This window comes from Pinus tabuliformis, chromosome 3_1 (assembly GCF_031772625.1).
Source record: "Pinus tabuliformis cultivar Carrire ecotype Pingquan chromosome 3_1, CPIR1, whole genome shotgun sequence".
NCBI lineage: Eukaryota > Viridiplantae > Streptophyta > Pinopsida > Pinales > Pinaceae > Pinus > Pinus tabuliformis.
This window is the reverse complement of record NC_142301.1, coordinates 433,014,580-433,032,820: the sequence shown is the minus strand read 5'-3', so window position 1 is coordinate 433,032,820 and position 18,241 is coordinate 433,014,580.

Here is an 18,241-nt window from a genome sequence, read left to right as displayed (position 1 = left end):
CCCATTGCCAAAGATGGACCATATTCTACAAAGGGTTGTGGGGTCTTCAAGAATTTCTTTGCTTGATGGCTTCTCAGGATTCAATCAAATATTAGTTCACCCGGATGATTAGGACAAGGCAGCCTTTACAACACCATGGGGAACTTTTAAATATGTGAAAATGCCTTTTGAACTTAAGAATGCAGGTGCTACTTTTCAAATGGCGATGGACATTTCCTTTGCCAAGGAAATCCATGATTTCTTGGTGGTTTACCTTGATGACTTAACCCCTTTCTCAAAATCTGATCAAGAGCACCTTAAACACCTAAGGCAAGTGTTCCTAACCTGTAGGAAATATGACATTTCCTTAAACCCCAAGAAGTCTCTCTTTGGCCTAGAAGAAGGAAAATTGTTGGGCCATATTATCTCAAAAGATGGAATTAGAATTGATCCGGAAAGGATTCAAGCCATTCTCCAAGTCCCTTATCCAAGAAACATCAAAGAATTACAAGCTTTCCTAGGAAAAATCAATTTCCTAAGGAGATTTATCCCAAACTTGGCTGAGCTGATAAGACTGTTAAATAACATGCTAAAGAAAGATTCTAAAGTTAAATGGTCTTTAGAAGCCAAGCAAGCCTTTGAGGGCATAAAAACTGCATTAACCCAAGCACCAGTCCTCACAAGCCCCAATTTTGACAAAGATTTCATTATTTTTTCCTTTGCTTCTCAACACACCATTGCTGTTGTCCTATTACAGAAAGATGACCAAGGAAATGAAAAGCCCATTGCTTTCTTTAGCCGAGCCCTTAGAGATGCCCCCTTGAAATATCAAATCATGGAGAAACAAGCATATGCCCTTGTAAAAGCCATCAAAGATTTCAGAGTTTACATTTTATATTCACATGTGATTGCTTATGTGCCAAATGTTGTTGTAAAAGACATATTAACTCAAGAAGGGATTGAAGGAAAAAGAGGTAAATGGATTGCCAATATCCTTGAGTATGACATTGAGATAAAGCCCACTATACTGATAAAGGGACAAGGTTTAGCCAAACTGATGTCCGAAACAAATTTCCAAGCCTTAAACATAAATGAAATGGACAACGAACAGGAGCTGGAAACTCCACAGATCAGTCAAGCTTTCTTGCAATCACCTTGGTATGCTGATATTTGTTTTATATTGTAAAACCTGTTTTCTCCCCCAGGGTTGTCCAGAACCAAAAAGAGATTTTTAAAAATGAAAGCTTCAAAGTTTTGTGTCCTAGATAGTGCCCTGTTTTGGAAGAATCATGAAGGAATTTTGCAGAACTGTTTAACTTTAAATCAAACTGACAATGTTATGAAAGAATTCCATGCAGGGGACTGTGGAGGGCACTTATATTGGAAGTCTACTGCTGATAAGATACTAAGGGGTGGTTACTATTGGCCCTCTTTGTTTGTCGATGTGAAAAAATTTGTGATGTCTTGCCATAAGTGCCAGATCTTTGAAGGCAAAAGAAAGCTGTTGCCGTTACCCCTTAAGCCCATTTCAACTGAGAAACCATTCCAACAGTGGGGTTTAGACTTCATTAGTGAGATTCACCCATCCTCTTCCGGCCAGCACAAGTGGATTTTAACTGCTACAGATTACTTTACCAAGTGGATTGAGGCCATCCCATGTAGGAAATCAAATGACTCCACCATCATCCAATTCCTTGAAACAAATATTCTGTCCAGATTTGGTTGTCCAGAGAAAATCATTACAGACAATGTTGCTGCCTTTAAATCCAAGAAAATGATCAATTTTTGCCACAAATACTACATTTCCTTAGGTCACTCCTCAACCTATTATCCTCAAGGTAATGACCTAGCCGAGTCATCCAATAAAAGCCTCATCAATATCATCAAGAAAGTCTTGGAAAAGAATAAAAAGAATTGGCACAAGAAGCTCACAAATGCACTATGGGCTGATAGATTGACAACTAAGAGATCCATTGGAGCAAGCCCATATGAGTTAGTTTATGGAATGGAGGCAAGATTCCCTTCATCTTTGGGAATCCCTGTTATCAAATTACTGCAAGAGATTCAGGCTGAGCCCAATGATATCCAAAGAAGAATCAATCAAACCATCCATCTACAGCAAACAAGGGAGCAAGTGTATAACAGAGCTCAGATTTTACAAGAGAAGCTGAAGAAAATGTTTGATAAAAGAGCAAAGGCTGAAGATTTCTACATAGGCAACAAAGTTTTAAGGTGGGATTCAAGGAGAGAGGACAAAGGAAAGCATGGCAAATTCGATTTCCTATGGAAAGGGCCATATGTTATTCAAGTTGTGCAAGGCAACAACACATATTTTCTCAAGATTTTGGATGGCACAGAAGCTGAAGAAGGCCCTGTCAATGGCCGAATGCTAAAGCACTATCATGACCCCTTTTGATGTACATAATGCAGCTGTATATTATTTTTGTACATTATTATTTGTATTTTCAGCATTTTCATTTACACCAGTCCGATAAGGGAATAACGCAGCAAATTTTGAAGGAAGGATCAAAGCAAATGCACCATTTGATCTTTTATTTGAATTAATTTCAAAATAAGTGCTCAGGCAGATTTGAATATGTTTACAAGCACCCAAATGGCAAGAAGCAGAGCTGTAATGTTTATGCAAATCAGCTCAGAAAGGATACTGTATATCAGCTTATAAGAATTCAGTCAAAAGCATCAAAGAAGAAGGAAGTTTTCAAATTACAGCAACAATTGAAGACCAAGGCATTCTGACCTGCTGTTCTTGGCTTTTCATCTGGAAAAGCCATCCCCAAGTGGAGCCACTGTTAGCCTCCTTTTGCAATAGGTTTTCATATTTCATGATTCACTGTTTACATGCCAAATATGTCATTCTTTCCATGCTGCAGAGGTTCCATATTTCCTAGAAAACTCAGAAAATTTAAAAAATGTAAAGAGGGTATGCCTAAAAGAATAATCAAAGGGAAAAAAGAATCAATTGGCCAAAGAGAAAAATAAATTAAATGAACCACAAACAAAAGGCCCGGAAAGTGTGCTAGCTCAAATGCCACTACTATATTCCATTTTTGAAGAACTATTCCATTTTTGAAGAGTTTCACAGTTAAGGGAAGGCCAAACAGCTTAATCTTGGCTTCCCTAGATTTAAATTGCTTGTTGTAGAGATAGAGAATCAATATCTGTCCAAACTGTTTAATCTTGGCAGATCATTAGATAGGTAGAGAAACAAGGGTGCTCAACTGCTTAATCTGAGCCCCTGGAAGTAATAAGGATAGATTTAGATAGGAGGATAGCCAAAAGAAAAGTTGAAAAGCTGGGTTTGCTAGTCTAAGTGCACCCAAACAAAAAGAAGAAAAAAATGTTAGGCTAAGTAGGCCGGGTAGGTAGTTCTGAGGTGGCAGAATGATGAATTGTGATCCATTTCAATTTTTTCAAGTGTTAAATCTATTCTGATCACAAGTATAAGGCAAAATCGATTCGGAGCAGCTCAAGCGAGGCATGTCTAACTTCCCCTTCATCCTTTACCCCAAATCATTCACTAACTTCCCCTAAAGAGGTCAAGATCTGCTTGACATTTCTTAATTTCATCATATTCCATAAATATTTCCTAAGTAAAGGTCTACTTTGCTTAAGAATGCTTATATTTCTTCTACAAGTCATATTTCCCCTTTAAAGCCTAAAGACTTCTATCCTTAGCGCTTTCCGATCGAAATTCATATTAATTTCTAACTTATTATGTAAATCCCTATATATTTCCCCTTCCCCTACTAAAATATGATAAGAATTCCTCTATATACATATCCCCTCCCTCTGGTTGAAATATAACCATAAATATTGCTTGGGAATTACTAAGTTTGCCTGAAACTTAGTAAGAACCCTCGTTTGCCTCTTTAACCATCTCCCTATGCATTCGGACCCCTTCCGATGCATTAACAACCCCTTCAAAAGCATCAAAGTCCACCTCTGATCTCATATTTTCCCTTCCGACTCCATATAAACCCTCTTTTTTGTTATCGGAACCCTTCCGATCATGCAAAAACCCCTCCGATGCCATTATTTCCTTCCTCTGATCGGAGAGGCCTTCCTCCGATCGCAAGTGGCCCGTTGCCGACTCATAAGGCATCCCTCCGATTGCATTCCCCCCCCTCCGACGCGATATCACTGTCGGAGGTGGCAGTCACAAGTATTGGCCCCTTTATATATTCCTCTGATCCATTTTCCCCGATGCGATATGCCGACTGCACGCCAGCCGTCCGATCACCCCGCCCATCCAACGGCCCAGATCTTATCGCATCGCTCCCATTTCGGCGATCGCATATCCATAAAGCCCCGCCCCATGTCCCCGCCGATAGCGAAATGCCGATTTAATCACAGTCGCCCATTCAGGCCCTCAGATCAACGGTCCTCATTAAGTCGCGGCCCCATATATAGCTCCGACTGGCCAGAGCTGAAATATTATAAAGTGGAGCTTAATGGGTGTCGGGTCCGCAAGGGATTGGCACTGTGCGCTCCATATTCTGGAGCCGAAATACTATAAAGAATAGTTTTGAAGGAGATATCGGGTTTGCGGGGTTCATCGCGTTTCGGAGACATTGTGGTTTGGAGATCCGCCGATTGCACGCCGACCGTTGGATCTGCCTTCGCGCGATCCAACGGCCCAGATTAATTCTCTGCTACAGTAATCACTCTCGCCCTGTTTTTTCACCAAATTTCACGTTTAAAGTGGGTTTTCACTTTATATAGGAAAAGGGAATTTCTTCATGGTTTTGTTCGGCACCTGCGCGCGCTCCAGTTCATGGAAAGCTGGTCATTTCTCAGCCATTCTTCGATCGCTCCAGCCCAGATTGGCTCTAAACAACAGGTTTTTTGCCTCAGCAGGCTATCTGCATCCATTCCTCCTCTTTTTTGCAATATTTCTTCAGTTTTGATAATTTTTTGATCGGCCAAGTGCCGAAACAGTTCTAAAGGCCACAGAAGGCACAGCAGCAGTCAAATCTCACCATAAAGTGGCAGGCAAGGGCGATTTTGTAGCGGCAAAATGTATCAGTGGAGAGAAAAGGCCCTGATTCAGTATTAAAGAGGATCAGAGTAGCGGCAAAGTGTATCAGTGGAAATCATAAAGCCACATCAAAGGAACATTAAAGAGCCCCAGCAAAGTCAAAGAGTATCAGTGATGGAATTTAAAGCCATTAAGGCTCACCAAATCAATGTTAATGCACATAAGGCCACCTAAGGGCAGCGCTGCAGAAACCAAAGCACAGTTATGGCCAAATGAACAGCACAGAGCTCAAAGGACATCATACTAACTCATTTTTGAGGAAGCTACCCCAGCACAGCAGTTAGATAGATCTTTTATGCATTTATTTCGGGATAAGTTAGATTAAAGGCACTTATTCCCTCAGATTTGTTTAAGATCGGCTGATTGCAGATATTTTGTGAATATTTTCTCTATATAAACGACCCTGTTTATTGTTTAAAGGGTTGGTTGGTTGAAAACTCCTCTCGAGACTTGTGCTGTATTTTTTGAGAGCCTCTATAATCAAAGATCGTTGGAATTCTTGGATGATGAACTGTCTGTTGTGTTTTAATGGCTGAAGAGTGAACTACGGAATCTTAATGCTTCTACATGGCTCAATAAGTCTTTCTTGCCTCTGTTTTCATTTTATATGTGTTTATATCACCATTGTGTCATGATCTAAGTAACAGAAAAGAAGAATAGCTTAGAATTTGCTCAGCAGCACTCTATGCTCAATTCCTGTTATTTCTCCATGTTTTCCTCGGAAATAGTTATGAATATGCATACTTGAATGATCATGTTTACACTGTTTCTCTCATTTATGAATGATTGTTTAGGAATCCTTGACTGCTCCTAGATAAATTTCATTCACCCTCCTTCTGTTAGTTGATGGAAGATTCTTAGTTGGCTTTCATCTCTGACCTTCATTCCATCTTTATTCCAGTTTGATATTGTTCTATGTGTATGTTAGGCCCCTATACTACTAGTGTAACCCCTTATTGTTATTAGTATAACCCACTTATTATATTGATGTACCCATGTAGTGCCCATATTGTTACTATTGTGCCCCATACAAGCCCATTATTGTTATTATTGTGCCCTTACATTATTATTGTTATGTCGGCTCTGATTATGTTATGACCCCTTAGACTCCTATATATAGAAAGGAGGTATTTTCATTTGTATCATCCAAGAATTGTTCATTTATGTAATGTAAAGGAGGTTTCCCCCTCGAAGAGGCTGAATTCTAAGGCGTTGATCTATCTTTTCTATCTTTTCTTGAGCTGGTTTCATAACATTTGGTATCAAAGCTTTGGATTCTAGGGTTTCGCTGCTCCAAACAGGTCATCGTGGCATTTTCCATATAACTTTTTTTCTGTGATGTTTCAGAAGTCACAAAAAAACCCATTTGAGAAGAAATCGCGCTGAACCTTGGGTCCAAATTTCAGAGCTTTTCGCGTGATATTTGCGGAGATATGATCTAAGGAAGTTGGTCTTTTTGCAGACTCCTGAATTACATTCAAAACAGGTGACCTGGGGAAAATCGTCATAACTTTCTCTCTAGGGATCGGATTGAAATTTTGTAAGAAGGTACAGAAAGAGGACGGACTGTAGTTTGTTGTATGCATTTTTCATATCCAAAGGTCGAAAAAGTGACACGTGGCACTTCATACAAGTTCGCTCTTCTGGAAAGTTCTATAATCAGGTCATCTTGGGAGATTGTGCATAACTCTTCCTTAGAGAATCCAATTTGGATCATACTAGTGGCATTCGAAAGAGGACACAGAGGGCTATTATAGGTCACAATTTCAGAACTTAAAGATCCGAAAGTACAGAGTTACAGTCGTTTCAAGGTCGAGCTCCTAAAATCAAGAAAAAGCAAGATGAGGAAGTTTGATGGCAAGGATCCGGTAAATTGGATACTTCAGATGGAGCAATATTTTGATCTACATGGTGTACAACTATTACAAAAGGTATGTATTGCATCTTCATATTTAGAACCAGATCAATTTTTATGGTACAAAGGGCTTTGTTCTCGTAAACAACTTGTTACGTGGTCAATTTTCACGGAGGAAATGATAGCATATTATGAGGATACAAAGAGGAACACCTTCTTTAGAGCAACACCACAACAATTGGAAAGAGTAAAAGGTCTTTGTGACATAGTGGAAAGCAAAATTATGGAAACCAGGAAGCGTAACCCTCACAACTATAAAAATGGAAGTGTTGTTTCTCCTAGCCTTCCACAACCTACAAGGGTTACACCACAACAATTGGAAGAAAAAAAGAGAAAAAGGGCTTTGTTACAATTGTGATAGCAAATTCACTAAAGGTCATAAGTGTGCTGAGAAGAAATTATTTTACATAGAATATGAAAAGGAGGAAGAAAAGGATCAAGAAACATCAAAATAAGAAGATATATGCCAGGACCCCACCCCAGAGAAAGAAGAAATGAATCAGACCATATCTTGTAAAGCATTGGCAAGAATTACCACTCCTCAAACTCTCAAGATAGAAGGACATATCAAGAAGAAAAAGGTGCAAGAAGTGAAATATCACATCGAGAAAGGAGAAATGAATCCAACCATATCTTGTAATTCATTGTTCAAAATTACCACTCCTCAAACTATCAAGATAGAAGGACATATCAAGAAGAAAAATGTTCAAGAAGTGAAAGATCACATCGAGCATCAAGAAATGAATTCGACCATATCTTGTAAAGGATTGGAAGAAATTACCACTCCTCAAACTCTAGAGATAGAAGGACATATCAAGAAGAAAAAGGTTCAAGCAGTGAAAGATCACATCGAACATCAACAACAAGTTCTCCAAATTTTAAAGGATAACGCCACTTCGGTGCAAAATCAAACGAAACAACAGGTAGATCAACGTCGTAGTGAAAAATATTTTGATGTAGGTGATTGGGTATTTTTACTGCTACATCTCAAGCAAGCTATTTATGAGAAGGAAACATTGGCAATACTACATGCACTTAAAAAATGGCGACCTTACCGAATGGGAAGACTCTTCAAGGATGAGGATGTGGAAGCATTGTTTTGTGCTATTTATATTATCCAAACAGATTGGATAAACGAAGCAAGGGATGAATGGAAGAAGGACAAAGAAGTGTGGCCACTTATTCAAAAGTTGCAAAAGATCCCAGTTCAAACAATATTGCCAGAAATTGAAGAGTAAGGAAAAATCATATTGGAACCTGGAGCAGTCACAGAAACAAGAACCCGACAGCTACGAAATCGATCAATTTCAGAGTATCTCATCAAGTGGAAGAACTTACCCGCTGAATATTCCACATGGGAGGATAAGAATTTTATACAGAAGCATCAAGAACTACTCAAGCGTTGAGGACAACGCTTTTTGAAGGAGAGGGGCATGTTAGGCCCCTATACTACTAGTGTAACCCCTTATTGTTATTAGTATAACCCACTTATTATATTGATGTACCCATGTAGTGCCCATATTGTTACTATTGTGCCCCATAGAAGCCCATTATTGTTATTATTGTGCCCTTACATTATTATTTTTATGTCGGCTCTGATTATGTTATGACCCCTTAGACTCCTATATATAGAAAGGAGGTGTTTTCATTTGTATCATCCAAGAATTGTTCATTTATGTAATGTAAAGGAGGTTGCCCCCTCGAAGAGGCTGAATTCTAAGGCGTTGAACTATCTTTTCTATCTTTTCTTGAGCTGGTTTCATAACAGTGTAGCTATCATGCTCTGTATTCCTCTTGTGACCAAGAAAACGCACCAGTAGCCCTTATCCTTGACTCCATTCCCAATGGTTTGAACTTCTCAAACTTTGCAGTCCAACTCCATTTGAAAAGCATCATCCTTCCCACCAAAACTCAAAACAAAACCCATGTACACCATAACTAGCCTAAAATCATATCAAAACAAAGCTAAATTATAAAGAGAGAGCCCTCTCTGATTGCCAGTAGGCTAGAACCTGTAATCCAAAGATTTGTTTGTGGTTACCTCGGCCGTATCCCTTAAGGAGCCAAGGGACAACCTGAGTGATAACATGCGTGACAACCATTTGATTGGCCTGGTCACATCGACGGTGGGGATCGTCTGGGTAAGTTGATGAGTGGACGACACGATATCCGTTGGATCTAGAGAAGTGAGATCAACGGCGCGAATTGAAGCACTCAATAAAAGGAGAACTCAACAAGGAACCGACTATGATTGGCTAGATAAATGAGACCCTCAGGGGGAAATTCCATGTACAGAATCTATTTAAGCACAACTGATTGGTTACAAAGTTAACCAGTAGTCTAATTCCAGACTACCACCTCACTTTCATAAACCTCCTGCATCATTTTGGTATCATAGCACAGAGATTAAGTTTTGCTATAGAAAAAATGCCACTGAGGAGAGGAGTTGGCATAGGTCGGGGGAGACTTGTAGCAAATGCAATTTTGCTGGATGAGATCCAGAGTCTACGTACAAGGATGGAGACAATGGAAACTGCTCAGAGGAGAGCACCTGATGAACGAGATGCCAATGCTGCAGAAGAATATTCTAAGGAAGAAGAAGAGGATGAAAGTGAAGTTGCCAAAGTTCTTAAGATATTGGCCAAAGCAAGTGGAAGAGCAAAGATGGAAATACCTTTGTATGATGGGAATCTCAATGTAGAAGAGTTGATGGACTGGATCAGTTCATTAGACAAGTATTTCGACTATGAGGAGGTTGATGACAAAAAGAAGGTGAAATTTGTAGTTACCAGATTAAAGGGTCATGCAGCTATCTGGTGGGATGAACTACAAACATCCAGAGCAAGAAAAGGGAAGTCCAAGATCAAACAATGGGATAAAATGGTAAGTAGATTGAAAGCCAAATTTATGCCAAAATATTATTAGTTAAATCTTTTCAAACAGTTAAAAAATTTGAGACAAAAAGGTATGATTTTCAAAGAATACATAGAAGAGTTTTACAAGCTGAGCATTAGAGTAGGACATGCAAAGGATGATGTAGAAAAGGTAGCCAAATACATTAATGGCTTGAGATATGACATACAGGATGAAATCAGCTTGTTGAGTCTGAAGACAATTAAAGATACCTATCAAGCAGCTTTGAAGGCAGAAGAGAAGAATTTGAGGAAGAAAAATCAGAGGAACAAAGGAACAAGTTTAGTAAGAGGTAGAGGAACTACCAGACCAAGATTTCAATACTATCAGAGTGAAGCAGGAAGTTCAAGTAGTAGACCACCACAGAGAGGAGATTTTAGTAGAGGAAGATTTGCACCCAGAGGAAGAGGTCGAGGAAGAGAAATTTGGTGTTATACATGTGGAGAATGGGGACATGGATCATGGGGCTGTCCTCATAATAAAGCAACAAATCAAAGGAATGTGAATGTGGTTGAGGCAAAGGAAGAAAAAAATCGAATTTCAAACAAGGAAGAATCACCTGAAGTAGGAGAATCCTTGTTGTTGAAAAGGGTATTGATTAAGGCAGAGAAAGAGACAGGAGAACCAGCGCAGAGGAAGAGTTTATTCAGAACTACATGCAAGTAGAAAGGAAAATGTTGTAAAGTGATAATTGACTGTGGAAGCACTGATAACCTTGTTTCCACAAAAATGGTGGAAAAGTTAGGACTAGTGAAAACAATACACCCTACTCCTTACAAAGTATCATGGTTACAAAAAGGAAATCAGCTTATTGTGACAGAACAATGCAAGGTAGAGATACAGATTGGTACTTATAAGGATGTGATATTGTGTGATGTAATGCCAATGGATGTATGCCATGTGTTGCTAGGAAGACCTTGGTAGTTTGATCAGAAAGCTATTCATGAAGGGAGAATAAATACTTACACTCTAGAGAAGGATGGAAATAAACACACACTACTGCCATTGAAGGATGAAAAAGGCAAAGAAGTGCCTAGAAATAGTGTTATGTTGATGAGTGGGAAAGAATTGCTGCAAGAAATCAAGAAGGATGAAAAAATGCATTTTGTTGTCATAAGGAGACCTAAGGTAATTTTAACTTCCACAAACTTAGATGATTTATCTGAAGAAATCAAAACTCTGTTGAATGATTTTGTTGATATTATTATGGATGAGTTTCCAAATGCATTACCACCCATCAGGAGTATTTGTCATCATATTGATCTAATACTTGGAGCAATTTTTCCAAACAAAGTAGCATACAAGTTAACTCCTCAAGAAAATGCAGAAGTTGGAAGACAAGTACAAGAACTGATGGATAAGGGATTAATCAGAGAGAGTCTTAGTCCATGTGTTGTACCAACAATACTCAATCCAAAGAAAGGTGGTGAATGGCGTATGTGTACAGATTCCAGAGCCATAAACAAGATTACTATTAGGTATAGATTTCCTTTAGCACACATGGATGATTTGATGGATTGTTTAAGTGGGTCAAAGTATTTTAATAAAATAGGTCTGAAGAGTGGATATCATCAAATAAGGATTAGAGAAGGAGATGAATGAAGACTGCATTTAAAACATATAGTGGTTTGTATGAGTGGTTAGTGATGCCTTTTGGACTCACTAATGCACCTAGCACATTCATGATATTAATGAATTAAGTCTTGAAGGAATATGCAGGCAAGTTTTTCATTTTTTATCTTGATGATATTTTAGTTTTCAGTAGAAGCAAAGAAGAACATTTGGAGCATCTTAAGTTGTTTTTAAGAACTCTGCAAAAAGATAAATTGCTGATAAATCTGAAGAAATGTAGTTTCATGAAAGAAAATTAATATATTTGGGATTTGTAGTTTCTAAAGAAGGTCTGAAAATGGATCCAGAGAAAGTCCAAGCAATTTGGAACTGGCCTACTCCAAGAAACATATTTGAGGTAAGAATCTTTCATGGTCTTGCAAGTTTTTATAGAAAATTTATCAGAAATTGTAGTCAGATTTGTGCACCAATTATTGAAACAATCAAAGAGACTAATCATCCATTCAAGTGGACAGAAGCAGTAGACCGAAATTTAAGTTGTTGAAGAAGAAAATTACAGAGAAACCAGTTTTAGCTTTACCTGATTTTGGGAAAGTTTTCCAAGTTGAAACTGATGCTAGTGGAGTTATAATTGGAGCAGTTTTAAGTCAGGCATAGAGACCAATAGCATACTTTAGTTAGAAACTAAATGAAGCTAAGAAGAAGTATTCTTCTTATGATAAAGAATTTTATGCTATTGTGCAAGCTTTAAAAAAATGGAGACATTATTTGTTACCAAAGAATTTTGCATTGTATTCTGACAATCATGCATTATAGTTCTGTTGTGCTATACAACAACCCTCCCCATTTCAAAAATTTTCATAAACAACTTAATAAGAAATGGGTACCCTTTAGAATAAAAATAAAATCAATAAAAAGTTTGAAAATAAATTTTATAATAGGTTATCTAAAATTTGCTTTTTAAGATAGGTTAAATCACAATCACAATTGGAAATCTATCAAACCCACGAAAGTCTTCTTGATAAGGTCTGATCCGATTTCAATCACAATAAAACCTTATCATAAAGCTTTATCAAATGAAAGCAATTATAAAGGAAAAATATCGCATCGCGCACATCCTTTGTTTCAATGGTGGACTTAAGGTGTTCCATTGACATTCGCCGATGCGATAACTCCATCGGAAAATCGCATATCGCTACTTATCAAGAAGCCCTTCCAAGTGTTCATATAAATCCTCTGATGCGATAAACCGATCGCAATCACACATTGTTGAAATCATAAAACACATACCAAAGGCCCCTTTGAAATCTTCCAATGTGATTTCATTATTGAAAAATGTGCTTTTTGATAAAGGTGAAATATGAGCTATCATGAACATTTGCGGGTTAAAGTTATAAATTATTTACAAAGAAAACTTAAAAAAGATTTATTAAGTTTAAAACGTGTCACCTCCTCATGCCATCTAACCGTTGATTACAATTGAAACCATGCAATGGAACCATTTAAGCATAGCACTTATGATTCCCGATCTGAGATATGCGATTATCGCTAATCGCTGATCGGGAGGTCATGATACCATTCGAAAAAAGGACCATTATAAATTGGCGATTCAACATATCATTATGGCATTAAATTTTCACGTTGGAAGTTATGGGGAAATCATTAAGAAGCATTTATGGTTGGATCTTTCAAGGATTTCACACATGGTGGCTTAATATATCATAGAATCGTAGCATCTATTACGCTTAATTGTTGTTAGTCCTGTGTGCTACGTATTAGCTTTGAACAAGTTTTTTTCCACTGTTACGTCCATCCATTTCATTTTGTAGAGCAAATCTGAAAAGATCAGTCCAGCAAAAATGTCTAAGAGAGCTCGGAAAGCAAAGACCCCCATCGTGGCAAAAGATGAACCATCAAAGCTGGTATTGATAGCTGATACTACCTGTGCGGGCCTCTGTAAGACTTCATGGGAGGTTATATATAATTTACTTGAAGCCAAGGATCCAAGTGAAGTTGAAGAAGAAGGAGAAATAGATGGTTCAACTAATAAATCAAAAAATACTCTATACGATTTAGCTAGCTCCTTCCTCCACAGAATAGCAGCCCGAGCGAAAGTGTTACCATACAATGACATGGTGAGATGGGTTATATAAAGTATCAACATAACCGACAGGGCCTTCTATATAGCCGATGGAAGGATGTTCAGGACATTTAGGGCAGAGGATATCAAGACGATGTATCAATTACCGGACCCCCAGAAACATTACAATAAAGCATTTTTAGAAGCCTTTGCCAAGGAGAATGATATAGAGTCAGACCCGATCAGGTAATGGATACATTTCCCGAACAAGCATAAGCATGAATCTTCTGGTATGTACTCCATAGACTCCTTAGCATCTCCTTATTGCTATGCTGGCGCTATGCTATGTAGACCCTTTGAAGTCTCTGATTCAGCTAGGTTTACTATAGAAATGGTGCCTTTAATGGAAGCAACAATCCATTCTTATATCATGGATTGGGCGACCATTTTATCAGATAAAATGGCCAACCAAATCCTTGATTATAGAAGAAATAGGTTTGTAACTACCTGTACAATACCCCCCATTCTATATGAGTGCCTATATCATGGATACCATTTGTTTCAATTCTGACTACCCCATCCTAGGTTGGAAATGGAGTCCTCAAGACCCAACTCCAATTCACATTTATCATAAGTATTTGTGGAAGGCCCATTATAAAGATCATATATATAGAATTTGTCATGGTTTTATATTGCCCATCCATTAGGCCATATTCAACAAACCTGCTCCTCGGTTATCTGTTCAGGCCAGCATCGACCTAACATCAATAGGCAATTGGTTTGGTGAAGAAATGTTCACCTATGTCAAACCTTTTGGTAGCACCACATATCCACATGTTCTCCCCTTGTACATTCCTGATAAGCTATTGGCCAGAGAAATCGCTTACCAGATAACAGAAACAGGAATGTCAAGGAATCTCAAAGAGTCGAGGGAACAAATGTGGCCTCCATTTCCCCTCTGTTGTGGTACCTACACACTACATGATTTCAAACATGTGGAGAAAGAAACAGAGAAGATAAAAAGTCTCAAGTTAGCAGTCATTCCAAAGAGACAATATGATCCAAGAGCAGTGGGTTACAACTTCACCAGTCAGGTGAAGCTTGAAAAATTTGAACATGAGAAAGATGAATATGATGACTTGTTCACTTTAGCTGAAGTATTCTCATGGGTAAAACATCTAGCCAAGATTAAATTAGGAGCATGGGGGAGATATAAGTTTGCGCAGTTCAGGGCATAGAGGTTACAAACATTGCCTCTAGATTTATTGGCCACTACCCCTATGGTGCAGCAAGAAGGCCATAGTAAAGAACAAACTACTGAGAAGAGCCCTGAAGAGGAGAAGACTCCTGAAAAAGAGAAAAGTCCCGAAAAGGAGCTGACAAATGAAAAGACCAACGAGCTCCTTGATACTGATGTAAATATTGATTCCACCTTAATCAAGGAATGGGAGCAGTTCAATCAAATGATCAAGAACCAAAATGACTCCCAAAACATCGTAACACCAAAATCGACCGCAACATAGGAGCCTGTTGTTACTAATATTCCAATTGAAGGGGTAGTCAGCACACCCCACATTCAACAAGATATTGAAATAATTCCTAAGAATCCTACAAAAGAGATTGTATTGAAGGTAGAAGAAATACCACCCTTGGACGTATTCTACATTCCAAAGCATAGGGTTGTGGTCAAAAGGCAAAGGAAAAGGAGGAAAATTAACCAAGGACCTCTCTCAACTCCTCATGCCAAAATGATGAATGTGGTGTGGAAAGACTCAGAAATCAATCCTTTTGAGGATTTAACCAAGTTATCTCAGTATGCAGGTGCTTATATAGCCGCAACAATGGAAAAAGCCTCCGAAGTCAGTCAACTAATCAGGGAAAAGGATCTAAGGATCGCCCAACTCGAAGGGAAATCGGCAAAAGAACAACAAAGGATTAGTCAACTTGAGCAACAGCTAGCATGCCAAATACAACAAAATGAGCAACTAAAAGAAAAGTTGAATCTAGAGAAGCAAAATATTGATCAACAAGCTCTCCATAAACAACAGAAGTTGTCTCAAGAACTCACCAAGCTTCAAATGGAAATTCAGCAGGAAAAGAAGGCTAAAGAAGATCAAATTGCACAACTGCAATTACAGATAGAGAAATTCAAGGGTTATCCGAAGGTTAGTGAATTCAAGAAAGAAGCCCTGGAAGTAAACAAAGCCTTATCTCGGTAGCTAAACATCCTTTGTCATAAAATATCATTGGTTGACCCATTGTGCACTATCTCTGCATCACTTATTGAACAGGCAGTTGACACCAGACTGGAATTTGAAAAAGCAGATGATAAGATAACAAATTTTCTCTCTTGGCAAAATTTGGAAGAAGGCATGGCTGCCAATTTACCGAAAATACAAGAATCGCACAAGGAAATCTTGTTTCCAGAACGGGAATCATAGTTAAGAAAAGCTGAAAGAGAAACTTCTAGAGCCAGAGCTACAATGAACGATGTAATAAAGTTAGTAAATGACAACTTGTATATGGCTAACTTGATCTCCGATTGCTCTCCAGGAAAACTCCCGAAAGCAAAAGCACTAGAAGATCAATGGAGACAGGAGCTGGCAAGCAGAGAAGAACAAATCGGCAAGGTGCAAAACTTGACATGGGATGAATTTTGGTTTTTCCTAGTCAAGCCGCATATTCAGCAGATGGCCATGAAATGGCTTTCCAACGCAGTCGATCTCATGGTTCCCAAACTATCCGATGCTACATACACATCCAAACTACATTCCAGGATGAGTCACCCTCCGGAAATTCAACCAATGCTCTTAATTTGTCAGCTGCAAGCGCAAGAGAAGAAGTAGATACAACGAATCAGTTCAAATGCTAGCGCATTGTTATTTTCATGAATCAAATCCCAGATTTTTATGTTTATAGTTTTAACAGCTCATAGTGATTTTTATTGAAAGTTAGTTTTTATTTTGATTATTTAAACCCTTTCATGTCTTTTAAGAAAGGGTCTTCAATTTCTATAAGATTTGACTAGAGAAGTTTCACTTTTGTACTTCTAAGTATTTTTTATCAATAGTGGATCAAGGTTCTACATTTTGTGAAGAAGCCTTTTCAAGACCTGCACTTCTGTATTTCCTGGAAGTTTTCTCAAATAAGAAAGTGGAATCGGAGTGTTATTTACATTGGAAGGATTCAAATGCATGCGGTATTCCTATCACTATTTTTTGTCTTATTTCCTTATGTGATGAAGCATTTCTTTAAATAGTTTCTATTGTTGATATATATATGTATGCTTTTTTCAAATAATTATTTGTCACATCATTTTTGCAGATTTAGAATTCTTATCCTTTGAATATATTGTTAGAAACACTGAGGGGGGGGGGGGGGGGGGGGGGGTGAATCAGTATTTCTTTTTCCAACTATTGTTTTACTAGTTAAAACATTTATATTCGGAACACAAGATGAACAACAAGAATAAATTATTTTATTAATATAATATTTGCAGTAAAATAGATACAATATATAGATGGTTGGAATCAGTTGCCAAGCACGAACTTGGACTTTGGTGAGGCTCCAACCTCCAGAGCTCCAACTCTATTTCACCAAGGTACCAATATTGGACTTAGGAGCACCAACTCCCAAGGACTTCAATCCTTTCTTTTCCTAAGACACCAGTCCCAAGGACACCTATCCTTCCTACTTCTGAGGCACTAATCCCAAAGGAATCCTATCCTTCTTAATTCTTAGGCATCAACCCCAAGGACTCCAATCCTTCTCAGTTCTAAGGCACTAATCCCAAAGGAATCCTATCCTTCTTACTTCTGAGGCATCAGCACCAAGGACTCCAATCCTTCTCACTTCTGAGGCACCAACCCCAAGGGTTCCAACCCAATCTTGTCAAGGCATGTTTGATAGTAATTTTCTGCTCTCAGAATTCTTCTCTACTGAGTTCTGTCTGTTTATAGCTTCACTATAGTATCCATGCTATAGCATCAATGACAACCAGTCTTCTTGTGAAGGAGGCTTTACAACTCTTCATACTGCAAACACAGAGTCTCCAATAGCCTTCATGACCTCTGATGATGTCTCGACACAGCCTTAGTTAGTCCACTATTAGCTGCACTAAGCTCTGCATAAGAACCAGCTTTCTATTCAGGCATATGTTCTTATTGTTATAGTGAATGCTTCGGAATGACTCTTTCTCTGTTGGCTACTTCTACCCTTCGACTATCTCCTGACCTGTTTGTCCTTCAGCCCTTTTTATTTTCTATTGGACCCTCTCACTATCTTTGTTTCCTCCAACTATATCAACAACATTCAATGCATGCATTGTTCTCTGTTTTTCCTATTTTTATATATTCCTCATGCCTCTGTCTGTCGGTTTCCTCCTTTCATTGGCTCTTTGGCTTCCTCCTCGGTCTCTGTAGTTTCCTCTACATCGCTTGATCCTTCAACTTCCTTCCTTGGTCGTTGTGGCTCCCTCTGTCTCTTCATGCTCACCAACACTCCTGAGACATGTTGATTCAACCGCGAGAACCGAATAATACATAGAGTATACGTATTACAAGTTAAAACCTATAATAATGCTCCTTTTATCAATAATTATTGACATACATAGGTCTTTATCGTTTAACGGAGCTGCCACGTCTAAATCGCAATTGAAATTGCCATGATTTAGCCTACTAAACTATCGTTCAGGCCTCCTGAACTATCGCATGCATTTTATAGT